Source organism: Kogia breviceps, chromosome 17 (assembly GCF_026419965.1).
Source record: "Kogia breviceps isolate mKogBre1 chromosome 17, mKogBre1 haplotype 1, whole genome shotgun sequence".
Lineage (NCBI taxonomy): Eukaryota > Metazoa > Chordata > Mammalia > Artiodactyla > Physeteridae > Kogia > Kogia breviceps.
The window spans coordinates 50,704,784-50,726,866 of NC_081326.1; the positions used below are offsets into that span (position 1 = coordinate 50,704,784).

General features: G+C 35.4%; 1 long non-coding RNA gene across 1 annotated transcript in view; it reads right to left on the reverse strand.

Moving 5' to 3' along the window:
* Positions 1–22,083, reverse strand: part of LOC131744145 (uncharacterized) — a 126,205-nt gene that overhangs the window by 37,493 nt on the left and 66,629 nt on the right. The window contains exon 4 of the long non-coding RNA XR_009332026.2: positions 18,984–19,063. This is a non-coding gene — a long non-coding RNA (uncharacterized lncRNA). The remainder of the gene's footprint in view (positions 1–18,983; positions 19,064–22,083) is intronic.

Here is a 22,083-nt window from a genome sequence, read left to right on the forward strand (position 1 = left end):
TATGTATTGAGGTGCTCCTATGTTGGGTGCATATACATTTATAATTGTTATATCTTCTTCTTGGATTGATCCCTTGATTGTTATGTAGTGACCTTCCTTGTCTCTTGTAACATTCTTTATTTTAAAGTCTACTTTATCTTATATGAGTATTGCTACTCCAGCTTTCTTTTGATTTCCATTTGCATGGAATATCTTTTTCCATCCCTTCACTTTCAGTCTGTATGTGTCCCTAGGTCTGAAGTGGGTCTCTTGTAGACAGCAAATATATGTGTCTTGTTTTTCTATCCATTCAGCAAGCCTGTGTCTTTTGGTTGGAGCATTTAATCCATTCACATTTAAGGTCATTATCGATATGTATGTTCCCATTACCATTTTCTTAATTGTTTTGGGTTTGTTTTTGTAGGTCCTTTTCTTCTCTTGTGTTTCCCACTTAGAGAAGTTCCTTTAGCATTTGTTGTAGAGCTGGTCTGGTGGTGCTGAATTCTCTGAGCTTTTGCTTGTCTGTAAAGCTTTTGATTTCTCCATCAAATCTGAAAGGGACCCTTGCTGGGTAAAGTAATCTTGGTTGTAGGTTCTTCCCTTATATCACTTTAAGTATATCATGCCACTCCCTTCCGCCTTGCAGAGTTTCTGCTGAGAAATCAGATGTGAACCTTACAGGTGTTCCCTTGTATGTTATTTGTCATTTTTCCCTTGCTGCTTTCAATAATTTTTCTGTCTTTACTGTTCGCCAATTTGATTACTATGTGTCTTGGCATGCTTCTCCTTGGATTTATCCTGTATGGGACTTGCTTCACTTCCTGAACTTGGGTGGCTATTTCTTTTCCCATGTTAGGGAGTTTTTGACTATAATCTCTTCAAATATTTTCTCGCATCCTTTCTCTCTCTCTTCTCCTTTTCGGACCCCTATAATGCGAATGTTGTTGTGTTTAATGTTGTCCCAGAGGTCTCTTAGGCTGTCTTCATTTCTTTTCATTATTTTTTCTTTATTCTGTTCTGCAGCAGTGAATTCCACCATTCTGTCTTCCAGGTCACTTATCCGTTCTCCTGCCCCAGTATTCTCCTATTGATTCCTTCTAATGTAGTTTTCATTTTAGTTATTGTACTGTTCATCTCTGTTTGTTTGTTCTTTAATTCTTCTAGGTCTTTGTTAAACATTTCTTGCATCTTCTCGATCTTTGCCTCCATTCTTTTTCTGAGGTCCTGGATCATCTTCACTATCATTATTCTGAATTCTTTTTCTGGAAGGTTGCCTATCTCCACTTCATTTAGTTGTTTTTCTGGGGTTTTATCTTGTTCCTTCATCTGGTACATAGCCCTCTGCCTTTTCATCTTGTCTATCTTTCTGTGAATGTGGTTTTTGTTCCACAGGCTGCAGGATTATAGTTCTTCTTGCTTCTGCTGTCTGCCCTCTTGTAGATGAGCTATCTATGAGGCTTGTGCAAGTTTCTTGATGGGAGGGACTGGTGATGAGTAGTGCTGGCTGTTGCTCTGGTGGGCAGAGCGCAGTAAAACTTTAATCCACTTGACTGCTGATGGGTGGGTCTGGGTTCCCTCCCTGTTGGTTGTTTGGCCTGAGGCAACCCAACACTGGAGCTTACCCAGGCTCTTCGGTGGGGCTAATGGCTGACTCTGGGAGGGCTCATACCAAGGAGCACTTCCCAGAACTTCTGCTGCCAGTGTCCTTGTCCTCACGGTGAGGCGGTGAGGCACAGCCCCCTCCTGCGTCTGCAGGAGACCCTCCAACACTAGCAGGTAGGTCTGGTTCAGTCTCCTATGGGGTCACTGCTCCTTCCCCTGGGTCCCAATGCACATACTACTCTGTGTGTGCTCTCCAAGAGTGAAGTCTCTGTTTCCCCCAGTCCTGTCGAAGTCCTGCAATCAAATCCCACTAGCCTTCAAAGTTTGATTCTCTAGGAATTCCTCTTCTCGCTGCAAGACCCCCAGGTTGGGAAGCCTGACGTGGGGCTCAGAACCTTCAATCCAGTGGGTGGACTTCTGTGGTATAAGTGTTCTCCAGTTTATGATCACCCACCCAGCAGTTATGTGATTTGATTTTATTGTGATTGTGCCTATCCTACCATGTCATTGTGGCTTCTCCTTTGTGTTTGGATGTGGGGTATCTTTTTTGGTGAGTTCCAGTGTCTTCCTGTCAATGATTGTTCAGCAGTTAGTCATTATTCTGGTGTTCTCAAAAGAGGAAGTGAGAAGAATAGCTTTTAAATATCCAAACAGGACAGCTTCAGTGTAATTTAGAATGACCTAAAATCCTTTTCTTAAAATGCACTGAGCTTCGTGAAAAACTGAATAGTGTTTGAGTATTAAATTAGCTTCAAATTACCTCAACAGGAAACCTATGTCTCCTATTGGGATGTCCAGTTGTGAGGAGATAGTAACAATTCATTTAATCAAAAGGAAGAATATATGTTCACATAGAAAACTTTTATAAAGAATTTAGAGTAAATGAGAGAGACAGCATGCCAAATCCTAACCATTAGACCACCAGGGAGAGAGTAAATGAAGTTATCATTATAAAGAAGGTCACTTGAGAAGCACTTTTTTCCTGGACCCTTTATGCAAAACCATTTCGCTTCATAATTTTTTTCTCTATAGAACCATTCTCCATACATCCAGTGTTTTCTAGGGATTGGTTATTCAAATCCACATACGTAAGTTTGAAACCTGTTGTAACAGTTTGTTTATAAGATGAATATGTCATTAACAATAGGAAGAGGGGCTATTCTCCACTACAACTTGCTACTGCATTTTAAAAGGCTATAATTGATGTGTTATAAGAGTAAAAACAGTGTTTTCCAAACTGTACCACTTGATCTTTATATGAAAAGATGACTTTTAAAAAAGCTTCTCCAGTCAAATTAGTCTTGGAACTTTTTATACGATAGGTCATTCCTGTTATAGAGATTATAATGAATATATTATAGCATATTAAAGTCTTAAAAGTTCTGCAATGAAAAAAAGCCCCAGATTTTAACCAATTTGGCTATGGAATGCTTCACCAACTTATTAGTTTCCTCTGATATCTATTACTATCCCATAAAGCACCATTTGGGATAGGATTTATTAAAGTACTTTTTCCCCAAAGAAACCAATTCTGGAATTATATTTTTCTGACAACCAGGGAAGACAGAGCAGAACTAATAAATTTTTTATGCTTGCTTTTTTTGTGTGTGTGTGTGCTACATGACAGATTCTGGGGGAGGGAAGCAAGATAGAGACATAGGTAACCTATGATGGGTAATATAGAAGTCGCAGTTCTCCTTTTGCTAGTTTATTTTAAAGTATATTTGGTGTCTATAATGAATCAAATATAAAAGATGAAATGAATGTTGTGGAACTATGGTGGTAAAAGATGAATGGATACCACTTGCTAGGTTTGGATTTGCATACTGATTTACATTCACCTTGAATATCATATTTTACATATTATATATATTATCTTTTGTCTATACCTTTGTTTTTTCTGACCTAAGCATTATAGAGGAAAGGGATTTCAATTCATATTTATTTTGCATAATACATAAGAGCATAATGTATGTAATTTGGTGATAATATCAGCCTCCAGTAAAATATAGTCAGCATGTTATTTAAGCACACTTGTTACAGATAAAATTCAACCTTAATGCTTTGCCATCTGTAAAAGTATTGTATTACATCTTGCTAAGATAATACTTCTTTCTGTGTTAATGTAACAATCACTGAACCAGTTGTTTTTCAGAATGATGCCTTTAGAGAAGTAATCACAGATTTAACACAAACAGCCCAAAGAAACGGAAGATACATTTAGCACACCTCATAAAAGACAAGTCACTTTTGCAATACTTTAGGAGACAGACAACTGATATTAAGATGTTAATCATCCTGGAGCACATTAAAATAAGAAGGCTGTCTTGTGTGAGAAGAAATTAGAACATGTGTTAAAGAGAATTAAACTGGAATAGATAGCTGCATTAAATGTGTATTGACTGAGATTTTGAAATACACAAGAAATTTGAAATTGTATTGTTTATCTTGATGTACATAGTCCTTGATATTTTGAATGTGACAAGAGACTCCTTAAGTAACTAATAAAATTATTTTATCTATAATAATTTGGATTTATCCTCCACAAGAATAAAAAGTAGTATTTTGGCACCCATACTGTTAATCAGTGTAATTCTTCAGAAAAACAATTACATTAGGAAAAAAAAAGCCAAAAAAAAAGGCAAAAAAGAAAAAAGCCAAGTGTTTGGACTAACTGAACTTTCAGTTTCCTTAAAACCTTAAGGTATTAACTGTTTTAGTGTAATGTAAAGCATATAAAAAGCATATAAACTCTTGAGTTAGACTGTGTTTGAATCTTGGTTCTGGCACTTTCTAGTTCTTCTATGATTGAGCAACTTATTTAATTTCCTTGAGTCTCTGTTTTCTAATTAAGAAGATGGGTCTTAAAAATTAAATACCTCTCTTGAAAAGCTGTTGAATGACTATGCAGTGCCTAGAAAGATCCAAAAGCTTACACTGAGAAAAACATCAAACAAAACAGGTGTCATCCAAGAATCAGGAGTCAGAATGGCATCAGACTTCTCAATAGCAATACTGAAAGATAAAAGACAATACAATAGGCATCCAAAATCATGAGTAAAAATTATTTTCAGTCAAGAATTTTGTACCTGACCAATCTTTCAATCAAGCATGAGCACATAATAGAGACACCTTCAGATATGCAAGATATAAAAATTTCAATGCACTCTTTCCAGGAAATTACTCTGGGGTAATTTCCAGAAAACAAGAGTAAATTAAGAAGGAAAAGATTAGGCTCAGCAAATCTCCTGCTAACCAGGCTCACAAGAGAATGATGTACAACCCAGAAGTCCATTTCATTAATTTTTAATGATAAATATAATGATCAAGTGCCCTGGAACACTGTTTATCATCTGACCACTGTATTGCTATTTTTCCCCAATGGAAAATCTACATAAGAAACATAATCATAATAAGAAAGTTGTTTCTTTGTAAATATGAGTTAAAGTGAAGGAAAATATTCTATGAGGGCCAATGTACCCATGTCCACTGTCAGGATATAATATATTAGGAAAGCCTTTTGGGGCACTCCTGTCTCACCCAGGATAGTGGAGAAGATATGTTAGCATTCTTATTCAATATATTATTCTGCACTTAACAATCACTCTCTTAAGTCATGCTTTCTATAAATGGATTAAATCTATGGATTTCCCTTTTTTGGAGGGTTTCCAAAATGTCCTCATTTGGAAGTCACATATTTACAAACTATCTTTTTAGAGTGGACTACTTCTATACTTCCATGATTATGTACGATTTTTATTCTTTAATTCAAAGAAAATTTTGTTTTCAACTTTTGGGGACATCTTACCACAGTCCTTTATGTACTGACTACATACGTACCCTGACAAACTGAATAAAATTAGTAAGGATTCCCAAACAGAATCATCACAAAACAAACTTGTATTTAGGAATTTTTCTCAAAACAATTACCTTATCCAGAGCATATTTTGTAGCAAGAAACAAAAACTAGCTCAAGTAAAGAGCTAACATTATGACAGATATTATAGCAAACAAGAAAAAGCTATACAACCAAGTCTCTGAATGGATGAGATCACTGGAGACCTCAGCAGCAAGAGACTGAATCATTAATATAGACCTCCACTAATTTGGGAACCCACTTAGGCAACATTCCAGTATTTTACTATAAATATGACTCAGCTACACTCCACATGACCACTACTTTTCTGTTTCCCAATCTCTTTGATTTTAGAACATGTATTTTCTGAAATCAAAATACAAAATCTATATATCCTCTACCTTGAGTAGTCACAGCCAACTTTGTATTCACACCAAATACATCCACACACACACTAACCATTTAAACAACTGGCAAAGAAAAGTAGAACTAACAAAATTTGGTATAATTTCAGAAAAAGAGTAATTTTTGACAGCAATATTTTTAAAATATCAGATTAGAAAGCATTATGTCAAAATACAGGGTCAATCCAATGTTCCTATACAGGATTGTTAAATTTGATCTATTTGGGCTTCCCTGGTGGTGCAGTGGTTAAGAATCCACCTGCCAATGCAGGGGACACGGGTTCGAGCCCTGCTGTGGGAGGATCCCACATGCCACGAAGCAACTAAGCCTGTGAGCCACAGCTACTGAGCCTGCGCTCTGGAGCCGATGAGCCACAACTACTGAGCCCGTGAGCCACAGCTACGGAGGCCTGTGCGCCTGGAGCCCGTGCTTCACAGCAGGAGAGGTCTCCGTAGTGAGAGGCTGGCACTCCACAATGAAGAGTAGCTCCCACTGTCTGCAACTAGAGAAAGCCCGTGCGAAGCAGCGAAGACCCAATGCAGCCAAAAATAAATTAATTAATTAAAAATAAGTAAATTTAAGAATTGCTGTAAAATTGAGGGAAAAGGATGGAGTAGTATTAGGAAAACCAAAAAAAAAAATTGATCTATTCTTTAACCACTGATGCTATAACCACTAATCCCAGTCCCCTTGACCCTTTGTATCATTAGTCACAGCGGGAACTCTGTCGTACTGTGAATGGATCAATGTAAATCTGCTCCTATTACTGAAATACTATCTCAAATTGCATGCCCTATAGTGGGTAACGGTTAACATCTTGATTTATAAAGAGTTAATTATAACCACCATTGAAAACAAGATCAAGAACTGGAATTGAAACAAGCTAAAAGACAATCTAAAAATGTGGAAAGACTAGAGAACAGAGCAGCTGGTAGGGAAAAGCTAGTGTGAAGAAAAGAGTTAGAAAAGAAAGCCAGTATCCAGATAAAGGATGAAGGGAATAGGAAAATAGAGAGAGAAAAGAGAAATGAAATATTGTAGATGCACTGTACTTTGAAAAGTTGAGCTAACTTCAAATAAACTATTGTACTAAGGCTCTATTTTAAAAGACAGTGATCTAGAAAACATTTTTGAGGACTCCATTCTCTTTATCACACAATTGTAAATGGCTCTCTTTAACCAATGAGGCTACATAGCTACATTAAAGGATGTGAAACTTGTTTCAAATAAGGGACTAATATTTTCAAACTTATATAGGCAGAGTTTCTTAATCTGGAATACATGGTCTCCTAAGTGGTCCATGGATAGAATTCTAAGGATCTGTGAACTTGGATAGGAAAGATTATATCTTTATTTTTATTAACAGCCAACTAAAATTTTGCATTTTCTCTAATTATGAATGTAAACAATAAACCACAGTAGTGTCAGGAACTCATATTTCTATCACATTATAATTGTTGCATATATCTCAAACTATCATTTATGCTTCTTACATCTTTGAAATTACATCAGTTATTAGACCTGCTCCTGGATATTGTTATTGTGTCAATAAATAAGATTTTATATTACTATATCACAAATTTGTTTTCTTTTTAATATTTTGATAACTTTACTCCAATGTAATTGGTTTCCTTTGTACTACTATGTATTTTACATTAGGCATCTAAAAACATTATTGTGAGAAATGTTTCATTGGCTTCACTAGACTGAAAGAGGGTCAATGGAATGAAATTTCAAGGTACCTGACTAAGGAGACTCAAAATATCAAATAATTTTTAAAAGAAGAGAAAAAAATAGCAAATACTACAGAAGCGTATAAGTAAAAAGCAGAAGTACCTTGTTACCTTCAGACTCTGACCACCCAGTTCACCCTTGGTGTGTATTCTTCCTGACATTTGCTATGCATATTAAAAATATCTCATTATAGAGTCTTTTAAAATGTATAAACAAAATAAGAACATACAAAGTGTTCAACAACATGGCTTTTAAATTTAACAATATATTGTGGATATTTCTCCATATCATTACATATATATTTACCTCATTATTTTTTAATTGTGTCATAATATTTCATGCTACTGTAATACCACAAATTATTTCATTGGTCTTCTATTAATGGGTATTTATATATTCTCAAACAAATTACAATGAACATCCTATTCACAGAGGTGATATTGAAAATATTTAATAATCCTTATGTCATGGACACTGACCAATAAAAATGGATCCCAACTTTAGTGCTGGATGGAGATTGTAGTGGTCCCCTGATAGACTAGGCATTAATCCTTTGTTGCTGGGTCACAAAGAACTCCACTACAGAGGGTAGGATGGCTGAGGTATTGTGTGAGGAACTCAAGGAGCTTAGTGCAGCAACCACTTGCAAAAGAGTTTCTGTTGTTTTAACAACCAGTATAGCTATAACTTTGCAACTGGTTGAATGTAAATTCTGCTTATACATAAACCTTAACATGTATGTGAGTCTATCTGTTGTCTAAATAGCTAGAATGCAATTGCCAGATCAATGGAAATTTATATTCAGATAAATAATGCCAAATTGCCTTTCAAAAAAGTACTGTAATTTATTCTTCTTCTAAGAAAACTTCATTAACAATATAATTTTTTCACCTTTGTCTATATGCACATAGAAATTTTAATACTTAATATTATCAAATTCTAATCCTTGTTTATTACCTATTTACAGAAATTTGTATTGCTCTCCTTTATTTTTCAGTTTTAAAAATTATGAGTGAGGTTCAGTGTCTTCTCACAGGTTTGTATGATTAGTGTTTCATTTTCTGAGGCCTGCCATTTTGAGTCCGTTGTCCATTCTACTACTGAGTTTTTATTTGCTTTTTATGGACCTTCAAATTAAGAGTTTTAAAAATATATATTAAATAAATTAGTCCTTTTTCTACCATATTTGTCATGCTCATTTTTTCCAGTTTGTATCTTTTGGCTTTATTGATGTTTCTAAATACAGAGAAAACTTTCATTTCTATGTAGTCAAAATTATCAGCATTTTCCTTCTGAATTCTGGGTCTTGTGTCACTTTTTAAAAGTCTTTCCTATTCCAATTTTATTAAAAACAGTCATCTGAGTTTTTTAAAAACTACTTTTATGGTTTTACTTTAAATATTTTTGATCCATCTGGAATTTATTTTAGTGTAATGAGTGAGGTAGGAATCTAGCTTAATTATTTTCCAAATGGCTAGCCAGTCATCCCAACACTATTCATTGACTAATCAGTCTTTCTTCCACAGATTATACTAAATTCTCAAATGTACTTGCATCCATTTTTAGACTTTCTGATCAGTTCCACTGATCTTTTTATTCCTGGTCTAGTATCATACTATTTTAATTACTTTATAATATGTTTTAATATTTAGCAGGTATGTCTCACTTTGTTACTCTTTTCTTTCAGATTTTTCTAAGTAATTTGATGCATCCAATCATCTGCCATAAAAAGTTTTGAATTATTTCTTTACATTTCACAAAATCATTTTCTTTTTTTTTTTTTTTTTTTGTAGTACACGGGCGTCTCACTGTTGTGGCCTCTCCCGTTGCGGAGCACAGGCTCCGGATGCGCAGGCTCAGCGGCCATGGCTCACGGGCCCAGCCGCTCCGCGGCATGTGGGATCTTGCCGGACCGGGGCACGAACCCGTGTCCCCTGCATCAGCAGGCGGATTCTAAACCACTGCGCCACCAGGGAAGCCCACAAAATCATTTTCTAATTGAAATCAGAGTGAATTCATAAATTAAATTAGAAAATTGATATAATAATGAACCTTTCTATAAAAGAAAATGTTATGCCTTCTTATATATTGACATCTTCAGTAGAATGTTAGTTTTTTCTTTGTTTTTTAATAAAGTTTATTCTTAGATTTTTTAAAATTAATTAAGTAATTTGGGGGCTGTGTTTGGTCTTCGGTGCTGTGTGCAGTCTTTCTCTAGTTGTGGCGAGCGGGGGCTACTCCTCATTGCAGTGCACAAGCTTTTCATTGCGGTGGATTCTCTTGTTGCAGAGCACTAGCTCTAGGCGTTGGCTTCGGTAGTTGTGGCACATGCACTCAGTAGTTGTGGCTCGTGGTCTCCAGAGCGCAGGCTCAGTAGTGGTGGCTCACGGACTTAGTTGCTCTGCAGCATGTGGGATCTTCCTGGAGCAGGGCTCGAACCCGTGTCCCCTGCATTAACAGGCAGATTCTTAACCACTGTGCCACCAGGGAAGTCCCTATTCCTAGATTTTTGATTATTGATTTCTATTGTAAATTGGATCTTTTCTTTCTGTATAATCTCAAGCTAATGTTTTGATGTGTTAGGAAAGTTAATGATTTCTTTATTTTTTTTAACTAGTATGCTTAGTGAATTTTAATTGTTTCCCATTATTTTAACTTGCTTTTATTGGGTTTTCTAGACAGCCACTACACTACTTGCAAATACTGCTTCCTCTCTTACAATATTTGTACCTTTTATTTAATTTTCTCATCTAATTTCATTTTTTAAAACAGGAAAAACATCCAAGTAATAAGAAAAAGATGGGGAATTTCTCCAGGGACAAAGCTATATCCAGAACCTTGGATAAAATGAAATGCTAAGGATAACTCTTCTTGTTCAAGGAAGCTACTTTCGTATACAGTCTGCACTATATGAATCGTTCTTGGTCATATTTTCAAGCTCAGTGCACACCTCTAGCCCAATAATTGCTCTAATAATTTTTTTTTAATTTATTTTTTTGGACTGTGTTGGGTCTTCATTGCTGTACATGGGCTTTCTCTAGTTGCAGTGAGCAGGGGCTACTGTTCATTGCGGTGCGTGGGTTTCTCATTGCCGTTGATTCTTTTTTTGTGGAGCACAGGCTCTAGGGTGCCGGGGCTTCAGTAGTTGTGGTGCATGGGCTTAGTTGCTCCGCGGCATGTGGGATCTTCCTGGACCAGGATCGAACCTGTGTCCCCTGCATTGGCAGGCGGATTCTTATCCACTGTGCCACCAGGGAAGTCCCTCTAATAATTTTAATATAAAAACATTGATAGCTGTGGACATCTGTAAATAACCAAATTGGAAGTCATTTACACCATGCTTTCAAAATGCACTTGTTTAGCTTTACATTGCCAATAACTTAAACCATATGGAAAGAGCAAATTCTCCTGTACAAACACATTCTTCAAGTGGCATGCACAATAAGTGATAGCATTTGACAAGTTCTTACTAGTTTATTTCTTTTCAGAGACAGAAAAGCCAGTTGTTACAATCAGTGTAAAGTGAAAAAACATGTACCTTAGCAATCCAAGAGGTCTTTTTTTTTTTTTTTTTTTTTTTTTTTTTTGCCTGTGTTAAATCATGTTTATACAACAGCAGCTTTGCTGGACAGGTTGCTATATATGCACTCCTATTGCCTTTGCTCCTGTTCCAGAAGCTGAAGTGTCAATGACATAGTGGTGGCTATTGAATACCATTTGTTATGAGGTTGATAACTTTTCTAAGCATGAAGCTGAAGACATCGATGGACTTCCAATGATCTTCAAGGGATCTTCTGACTCCCTTGAAGATCAACTTGAGAAATTTAAAAGTGAGCTTCACTCCACCTAAAAAACACCAACTCAGGCTTCTCAGCTGAGATGCTGTAGGGCAGCTATAGGACATGAATAGGAGTAACACACAGAAACTAATTACTTAAACCATTGATCCCCCTCCCTTCTCTAATAATGAGGGGAGTGGAAGTGAAAATACCTAAGGATACCCAAATGTCTATAAACATTTTTTTTTGGCATGGGATTAAAAGTAACCCCTCTGGTGTGCTTATGTGTATAATGGCCCTTTTCCTATATATCGAAACACTGGGGCCTGGAGCATCAGCAGAGAGGCAGGTAAGAGGATGAAAGTGATGCATGTTGGAGGTTAAATAAAACCAAATTATGATTGCTTGAAGATTAGGGAGTTCTCTAACTAGTTAATTCTATTTCTCCAGGTGAACGCAAGTGGCTCTTATACTCATTGTGAAACTGTGAGGGAAGAATTAAATTGATGATTTGGTTACATTTAGTATTTTAATTTGATTTCTATTGAAGATTTAGTATTCTTTGAGGGTGCTATATTAAATAACTTACAAAAAATTTTAATGACTAATTTTGGTGAAACTGTAAATGATCACTATCCAGGTTTAGGGGATCTTTTTTTCTTTTTTTAACATCTTTATTGGAGTATAATTGCTTTACAATGGTGTGTTAGTTTATGCTTTATAACAAAGTGAATCAGCTATACATATACATATATTCCCATATCTCTCTCCTCTTGCGTCTCCCTCCCTCCCACCTTCCCTATCCCACAGGTTTAGGGGATCTTGAAACCAGTTATAAATGGAAAGCTTTTCATAGGAACCAGGAGCATAAGGAGAGAAAAGAGACAAAGGTGAGAAAGGACAAAGTAACAGTCTATATTATGAGAGTTGAAAAGGTAAAGATAAGGGAAGATAATCAATGATGTAGCCTGAGATGGTACTGCATAGGCAGTTACGTGTGCTGTGGCTATTAAGTTACAGTTGAGTGCTAAGTTCTAAAAAACTGAAAACAGAAAGAGTCTTCAAGACAGTGATTTTCAATTTGTTCAGCTAATCAAGCAGCCATAACCCTTGGTACTCTGTCCTTCTATCCCCCAATAGTTACACGTTTATGCCATTATATGACTAGGAACAATTTATTGTCAGAAACTGGGACTGTATTTTAGGCATAAGAGCTTCTGAATCTTAAAAATAATAGTACATAAAGTTTATTTAAAAATTACGTGTTTAGAATGATGGATATTATCTATCCATCTACTCACCCAATGTAATATGAAGGATGAGCTTTACTGGTTGAGTAATAATTCTGAATTTAATTATTTTCTGTCAAATTATATTGTATCTGCCAGAAGATAAGGAGAAGCAGGCACCAAAAACTTTAAGAAAGTGTTCTAGAAAAACTTAACCTTGAGAAACTCTATTCACTAAATTAAATTCACTGAGATTTGAATAAGGGAAGAAAAGTTGAGATAGAAAGTATCTTTCTTCATGTGTATTTTTTTATAGACATGCCCAGTAACTATGTATTGTATTTAGGGTCCGGTTTTTTTCTAGGAGCAAAATATTGAAGAAGAAATAAAATCTCTCCATAATTCCTTAGGCAATTTAGAAATTCTATGCTAGTTATATTGATGAAAAATCACTCCCATGTTCCTAGTACAGGCAAACTTTGTTGATTCTTTAGTGAATTAATCAGGACTTTTTCAGTAGTAAGAAATGGAATCATACACCAAATGATTTTGAGGAAACAAATTATATTTCATTGATACATGTAACTAGAAAGGATATAAAGATAAGTCACAAATCAAGGAAGAACTGAATTGGAGATGAGATTCACTGCCATTAGGATTCTGTTCATCTCTCTACTTGTCTGTGCTTAACTGATTTTTCTTTTCACTTCCCACAACCAGAATCTCCACTCTCTCATTTGTTTTGTTACAAAACAAAAGGTCCATAAGGCGTAGAGAAGGTGGGATGATGATTAAGTTGCCTCTTCTTTCCTCCCATTCACTAAGTGTATAAGCTTCTGCAGTACAAAAAGCTTAGGTGTCAAGAAATAATTTTCTAAGTCTGAAGAGTCATAGCAATTATTCAATCTACTTGTGTAGATGGCAGTACCATGTTGTTGGGGGGACAAATCTCTATCAAACTCTCTAATTTTCATGAGGTTTTTCTGAGGAGTTGAGGAAAAATCTGTCTCTAGTGGCTCTAGATAGATTGGCAATCTCAAAGACCCATTGAAACCTTTGCTTTGTAACTTCCAGGTAAAAATGGATGATTGAACACACACCCAATTTTACTCCCTTCACAGCCCCACCAAGAAAAATCAGAAAATGGATTTTTAATGTTTTTATTTAAATTTTATTTTTAGTTTCTTTTAAATTTTTTTTGCATTTAATTTTTAAATAAAACTTTTAAAGATTACTTTCCATTCATAGTTATTATAAAATATTGGCTATATTCCTCATGTTGTACAATATAGCCTTGAGCCTATCTTACACCCAGTAGTTTGTACCTCCCTCTCCCCCACCCCTATATCACCCCCTGCAACTGGCAACCACTAGTTTGTTTTCTATATCTATGAGCCTGCTTCTTTTCTGTTATATTCACTATTTATTGTATTTTTTAGATTCCACATATAAGTGATATGATCCAGTATTTGTTTTTCTCTATCTGACTTATTTCACTTAGCATAATGCCCTCCAAGTCTATCCATGTTGCTACAAATGGCAAAACTTCATGCTTTTTTATAGCTGAGTAGTATTCCATTGTATATATATAGCACATCTTTTTCATCCATTCTTCTGTTGATGGACAGAGGTTGCTTCCATATCTTGGTAATTGTAAATAATGCTGCTATGAACATTGAGGTACATGTATCTTTTCTAATTAGTGTAGAAAATGGATTTTTTAAAAGGAATAAACCCAAAAGGATGGGGAAAAACAGAAGATGGAAAATATACAAAATTTTGGGAGAGCTAGAAAGCAGATGGAAAAGTGGTACTGATTTAGCATACTTGAGAAAGTTATATCTCGTCTGCAGTGGGAGCAGTAAAGAATGAATTTAGTTTATTTCACAAAATCCTCTAAAATGTCAGGAATTAGTGACACATAGTGCATTCTCTCTATGCAAGTGCTAGACTGCACCTCTTCATTCCAATAGAAGACCAGAGGTTTATTGCTTGGAAAGGATAATACAACAGGACTGGTAGATGCAGATGCTGGACAGTTGTTGATTAAGGGGTACTTTACTGAAAGTAGGATTCTGAGATGTCTAGTCCTTTCTGCCCATTTAACTCCTGGAGTACCAGAAGCCAGGCCTGTATCCTCCAAGAAGGACACTGGAGGAGTCTCTTCAGGGGAAATTGTTCCCAAAGACATCTAAATATCTGAAGATTCTGAAATTGAGAGAAAATCAACAAAATGTCCTAGCCAAATGATCTTTCTGTGAGGTCCATGCTTGATCATTATCCTTCATGCTCATATCTTCAAATCAGTGTCTCAGTCCCCCATCCTTACATTTGAACAGATAATCATGATTACTGACCATTTGAGGAAAGGCTTTAACATAGAACATAAAAAAGAAAAAAAAAAACGAGGGGGAAAAGCAACAATTTGCAGGAAACAGAGGCTATACAATAAGAAGAAAATGATAAACAATCATTAATATCCTCTGGGGATAAGAAGATAGTGCAAAAATGAGATAAGCAAGAGCTCCTAGAAGTTAAAGACATGATAGTAGGTAAAAAAAAAAAAAATAGGTGGAAGATACAGTTGAGGAAATCTCCTACAGAGTGTAGCAAAAAAACAAAGAATTGGCAGGTGGGGAGAAAAAGAACGAACAACAGTCCAGGAGATCAAATACAATTATCCTAGTGGGAAAACTGAAACAAAAAAATTGTCATGCTGTTGATAAGTAGAAAGTCTAGGATTCAATCCCAGGCAGTCTGACTTCAGATCCTGGGGATTTTACCACTTAGCCTTTCCAACATTCAAGAAAGAAAGAATAGGAAAACAGGTGAAAAAAACACCCTTCTCAGAAAATAGTTACAAATCATCCAGCTCAACAAATGAAAAGACACACCTACCAAGGCAAAGCTCAGTGAAATTCACAAAACTAGAGATAAAGGAAAGATCCAACAATCTCCAAAGACAAAAGAACAAGTCACAAACCAAAGAGCAGGCATCAGAAAGGCACTGGAATTCTTGACATAAACACCAGGATATAGATAATAGAACAATGCCTGCAAAATTCTGAGGCAAAAATGACTTTAAATGGAGAATTATATTATTATATAAACTATTAATACAGTGAGAATGAAATAAAGGCATTTAAGACATGCAAGGTCTCACAAAAATTTCCTTTCATGTACCTTAGTCAGGAAGCTACTGGAGAAAAGCTTTATGAGAGTGAAGAAAAAAGAGGAGAGTTGGAAAGAGGTGAGGTGAAGGAAATCAATTCCAGGAGTGTAAATGGTCCATGTAAGTGTAGGCCAGAGGTTCCAGGAGTGATTTTTTTTAAGGAGGCAAGATTAACAGAATATCTGATGTATCTGAACTCTTAAGTGGAGATTCAGACAATTGGCAGGGAGTTCAAGGTTTGAATTTAAATTTATGACAAACATGTTAAAAATTAAAATTTTAAACAATAAGGCAACATTAACCTCAAGGAAAAATGTAAAGATTAGCAATAAAGTCAAAGTAATCCTAGTCTTTTCAATGACACAGATTTGAATAGCATTTAGAAAGTTATACTAATGTGAATACTGAACAATGACATAACTAACATTGTGTTTTAACTATACTGGAAGGATAAGGGACTGGAAGCAAGTGTATGTATGATGCGATGGGTGGAGCAAAGACAGCCACATCCTCAGCCCCAGTAGGATGTCAGTAGATGATGCCTAATACTGAAAACAGCAAAAGTAGCATCACAACAATGTATTTTCAGAGATATGGAAGTAAATAACAAATATATTCTCTAAAAGTACTGTTTTTCATAATAAATTTTCCACGGTCATTGCAGCATAATTTAGCTCTTTTATTATGTGTATGAATAACTGAAAAAAAATTCCTTCACTTTTGATTATTAGAATTTTCTTGTGACTAAGATTACTTGGAGTGTAAAGTCCTCTTACATTGTGTAATTAAGAGCATTTACATGCAGCAATTCATAAGTAGAACACATACTATTGTTATATATAAAATATCTTTTATTTTGCATATTGTAAAATCCTGTTAAGCCATCTTTAAAATCATCTCTTACTTAATGGATTCTGTATACTTATGGAGCTAGGCATTTTCCCCAGTTTAAAGTGAAGTTTCAGAAACTAAGAAAAAATTTTTAAACGGCCCAAGATCCCTTAGGAATTTGGGGAGAGTAACAAGATAAGAACACAATATTCCCAATTCTCTGTCATCATGCCACAAAATCATGTTGAATTTTCCCAAATATTTTAAAAATAATAAACAAAAAACCCTAATAATTTGAGAATGCCAAAAAGCAAAAAAGAAGTAAAAATGCTGGCACCATTGTAAGCTAACTATGCATATTCGACAAAGACTCATGAATTCCCTGTCAGATTCAAAAGTAGAGAAATCAATTTCCTCCAAAGCTGTGGCAATCCACAGTTGAATAAAGAATATAATTGTAATAGGGAAGAACCTTTTGTATTCTATTACAAGTTAATCACTAAAGGGATGTTGCCTATAAGCTTAAATTATACATAATGGCCTCCCCTTTTAGTATAAAAGAAGCCTGAATTCTAATTCAGGCAAGATGGTTCTTTGGGGCATGAGCTCACCATCTTCTCGGTTTGCGGGCTTTCTGAATAGTCGTTTTTCCCTGCCTCAACAGCTCATCTCTTGATTATTGGCCTGTCCTGCAGTGAGTTGTACGAGTTTAGACTTGGTAACATAATGAATAAGTATAAGTAGCAGAATGAGTGATAAGATCAAGTATATAATGTGGGTAAATATGGTTCAAGGCTAATTACAGTATAATGTGAAATTAACGAAGGGTAGAGAAAGCTAAACACACACACACACACACACACACACACACACACACATACCAAAATTTTATTCCAATTATTTCCATTACTGGGACTGATTATTTCTGTTTTTGATTGGATGGGAACTCAGCTCATGTTTTTAGATCAAAATATCATTTAAATCTAGTATATATGAAACCTTTCTTCCTTAACAAAATATTAAAAGAACAGAAACAAGTGAGTAAATATGGATTTGGCGTCAGGTTTCCTCTTCTGTAAAAGTAGGATAATAGTACCCATCTCATAAGGTTATTGTGAAGGTTAAATGCAATAGTGCAGGGAAGCAGTTTGCATAGCCCTTGAAAACATTTTAAAGGTAAACTCTAATTTCATTGCTTCTGCTTAGTTCTCTACACTGTTCTTCTGTTTAGAAAATTACCTTAATATTTTTAAGTGATGGCAGGGTCCTTAGGCATAATCTGGAAGGAAAAAATTGAATGGGAGAAAAAAGGAAGAATAATTGCTCTGCATAATATAGTAGCAGGAACTTTCAATTAGTTGGGCATAGGGGTAAAGACTGGAGGTTTCAGGGGTTCTGGACAGGGAGGAGAGGAGTACAGTAGAAGAGGAAAGACAGTGAGAAATATCCAAAGATGGGAGACACACAGTTTAAAACAATCGTCTAATGATTAATTTTATTTTTTCCTTTTCTATGTTGGGCATATTCCTCCTCCCCAAATGTTCTGTTTAATAAAAAAGACTGCTATTTACCCAACAGTCTTTTGTTAGTGGAGCTTTGGGAAATGAACAGGTGGATAAGGATACAGACAAAAAAAACGTCACAGAGGCAAGGCAGTGAGTGGAGATTGGGCCTGGGAGTTAGAGATGTCTGGATCCTGGAAGCCTCTCACATCCCTACACCATCCCAAGAAACACCAGGGAATTGTGGAGGGGCCTGAATTTCCAGGGTCTACAGAGTAGGGAGCTGAGAAAACTCGTTAAGATTACCCTAGAAGGCTGGAGAATTTGGGCTTTTTAGGATTAAATCAGCTGCTCTTCTTTCGTCTAGCTAAAATAACTTAAAACACAAATAACTATGACAGATGATAACTAGCCACTGTGGTTCACTAAACAATGACATGTGATGAGTAAGTTTTAATGATGTAAGGGGAATGGATAAAAAAGTTTAGAATGTTTAATGTTTATAAAATTGTTTCACAACATTAGCTTAAGCAATTATCACAAATCTCTGAGACTGTAGAACCTCTTTTTATTTTTAATGAGACAAGTAGACTCAGATATGATAAGGAACTTGTCCAAAGGAGCACAGTGAGTATAGGCTTTCCATTACAATACAAAAAATCCAAACCACAGAGGGAAAGAGAGAAGACAAATTTGACCTATTTCAAATTTTGCCCATACCCCTTCTGAACAGATAAATCACCTTAAAATTGATTATATGCTTAGTATTATTGCAGCTGCCATTTTAAGATATTAATGAGTGTGGTTTTGGTACTCCAGGGTGTTTTTAAAATTTTTCCAAAAATTAATGTACATTCTAAAAGAAGTTACTGTAAAACAGAGAATGTCACTCACCACCCAGTTCTACAAGGATTAAGTCACTGGTTACTGCAGTCACTGAATTCAGGATGAAGAACAGGATGAGGCACTCAGAGCTTTGGGAAAACAGACAAAACAGGCCCTTAGATAGTTAGTTATACATATTCAGGAAAAATTTTTATGAACCCAGATTCTTGCATCTTCCCATACTTAGCAATAAAATTATTAACTGAGATATCTGTTCCTCAACGACTAGCACTAACTTTCTACCAAGGCGTAAGTTGGATCTTATGTACTCCTTAGCCAAAATCACATATATACTGGCTTCCCCTGCATCTTTTCGGAAAAGTTCCTCAGAGCAACCTGAAAGGCTGTCTCCTGGGATATGGTCCTCAGTAAGACACCGAATAAAACTCAACTCACAGCTCTTACATTGTGCTTTTTTTTTTCCCAGTCAACATTACCCTTGAGCTTGATTGTTTTATCAATATTTTTAAAAGGAGACACATTCCCTTCCATCTTGTTTCTCTCTTTTTCCCCATGATTTTTTAATAAAAGAAAAATTATTTTAATAAGTCCAGTTCCATAAAGAGGAAATCTTTAAGCCAAAATGAAATAAAAGCTAGTCTGGAAATATACTATCTTATTATCAAAAAAGTACTGATGGAAGTATGGGGTCTAAACACAAGAATGGGGCAGGAATTTAATGCATTTTAAAAGCAAATATTCTGGGGAAAGCCAGAATAAATTGAACTTAGCAAGTGAACCATTAAAGAAAAGAGACAACTACAGTTTATAAATTTTATGTTCATGATAGAAATAATTGGCTGATACATTCAAAAGACTATACATGAATAAGTGCCCAATATGTGGTTCTGCATCATGTCTTTAAATTTTGGTTTTCTTATGATGACCCACTGGAATCCCTATCTAGTATGAATTACATACATATCTGAGACAATTTGGGTACTAAATTTCTATTTCCCAAGTGTGCAATTTTTCTCCCCATTGGTGGTGGTTGCTATTCATATGCTTGGTGTTGAAAAAGCCAACTTTTCCTTGCTTCCTGGCTTCTAGTCATAATCAAAATGAAAATACATTGATTGAACACTGGTGATGGTAATCTTAGTGTTTTGCCTGTTCTGTCAGTCTTCCCATTAAATTGTGTTTGAGATAATCTGATATCATTTTATGTTAAAATAATAGCTTTCTTTGCTTACATGGCGTGAAAGATTCTTTGTACCTGTGCTTTATTAATATCTAGTGCTATTGAATACAAAGCACTATTCTGCTAAAAAAATTATGCCAAAAATTATGTAACAATGGAGCCCAAAACCTGTACAATCACAGCATCATACTAGCAACAATGCAGAACAAACACAGACTAGAGTCAGCAACAACTACAGAACACATTGTGATTCTTCCATTAGATTTCATTGCCTGAGAATATTATTCTCTGACAATTTCATCTATAGTCATTTTATTTACCTGAATTCGAATACAAGTAATTTTTTAAAAGTTGATGTATAAAAATCTCAAAATGGCAATCCTATCGAACAAGACTGCTGGAGTATAAGCACCTAATTCTACCACTTACCAGTCATATCTCTAACATTTTTATATCTCACCATCCCTACTGATAAATGAAGATAATGACAGTAAACCTCATAGGATTATTGTGAGGTATAAATGAGAAACTGAATGGTGAAAATAGGGCTTGGCGCATAGTCAATATTTGTTATTTATTGTTTCTGGGTTTTTGTTTAATAGTGTAATTATTCATGCTGAATGTATTATGTTTTTAGCTGTAAGTTTTAGGCCAAGTTAGAGTGGTCTAAACACACAGAAGTTTGTGTTCTCACTTAATAAGAAATCCGGAGATTAGGCAGTTTCCTCAGAGGCTCAACAATGTCAAGGTGTTAGTCAATGTTTCTGGAATTCTTTCGGTTTCTGTACCCCCAGCCCCTGTCCACAATCACATGGCTACACCATTACATGACAGTATTCAAAGCAGGAAGGAAGGCAACAGGCAGCAAAAGAAACGTTTTTCCCCAAGGAGATTCTCTTTATATCTCATTTTCCTGAAATGGGTTGCATGCTCACTTGCAGGCCAATAAAAAATGAGATTCCTATGACTGATAGAGACTAATAAGAAATTATCCCCCGTGCCTGGTGCTGGGGGATTGCTACTCAAACAAAATTGTAGTTTTGTTTGCAAGGCAGAAGAGTGGAAAGGTATTAACAAGACAAAGGATAGGGTGACTGAATTTCCTTCCAAGGCTCTTTTGTGATAAAGCTTGACTAACAACATAGAGCTGAATTATTACCTGTCTGAAGTTCTTTGTCATTTCAAAAAATAGCAAAAGGAGGCCAGGACTTATTATTTGCTTTTTCTTGTAAACAACAGAGTAAAGAACAGGTCTATAAAATTGTATAAGGAAATTTACTGTGTGTTGATAGGTCCTTTTCCTCAGTGGTGGTTTGTTCATTTTCCCTGAATGATCCAGGTTAATGTTTCCATTTCTAACTATATTCTATATGTTTATCCACAACCTCTCAACATAGGTATAGACAGATTTTTTTGTTTATTATGTTTGTGTTCTAAAAAAATAGGTTGGCCAACAATCCCCACCTAGTATAAATTACGTACATATCTGAGAAAAAAAATTTTTTTTCTAACCATGTAAGGTATCTTCCAACTCTCTCATTTTTGAAGTTCTGCATACAGCTGATCTCCAAGAGACTTACTCAGCAATGAATGTTAAATGGATGAAAATGTAGGTAAAAATTGTATGTAAAACAAAAGAATGGAAAATCGTACTAATTAGGAAATAATGCAAGAAGTCAATTTGAGGACCTAGTTCTTTAAAAAACGCAAAGAATTTGATTACCTTTCATTGTGAATAATAGTCAAAAATAAAAATTTCTATTCACAGAGTAAAAATTGTTAGATTCACCCTTAGGTTTTGTATTTATTTTCCATTAGGCAGGAGTTCTACATCAGTATTCTTTATTTTACCCACTGCTGCTTTTGGCATAATGCACCCCCAGTTTGCTGTGGATGTCCCTTTACACCAATTGTTTCTAAGGTATCATAGCAGCTGTCAGTGATACAAAAGTTCATGAGAACATCATA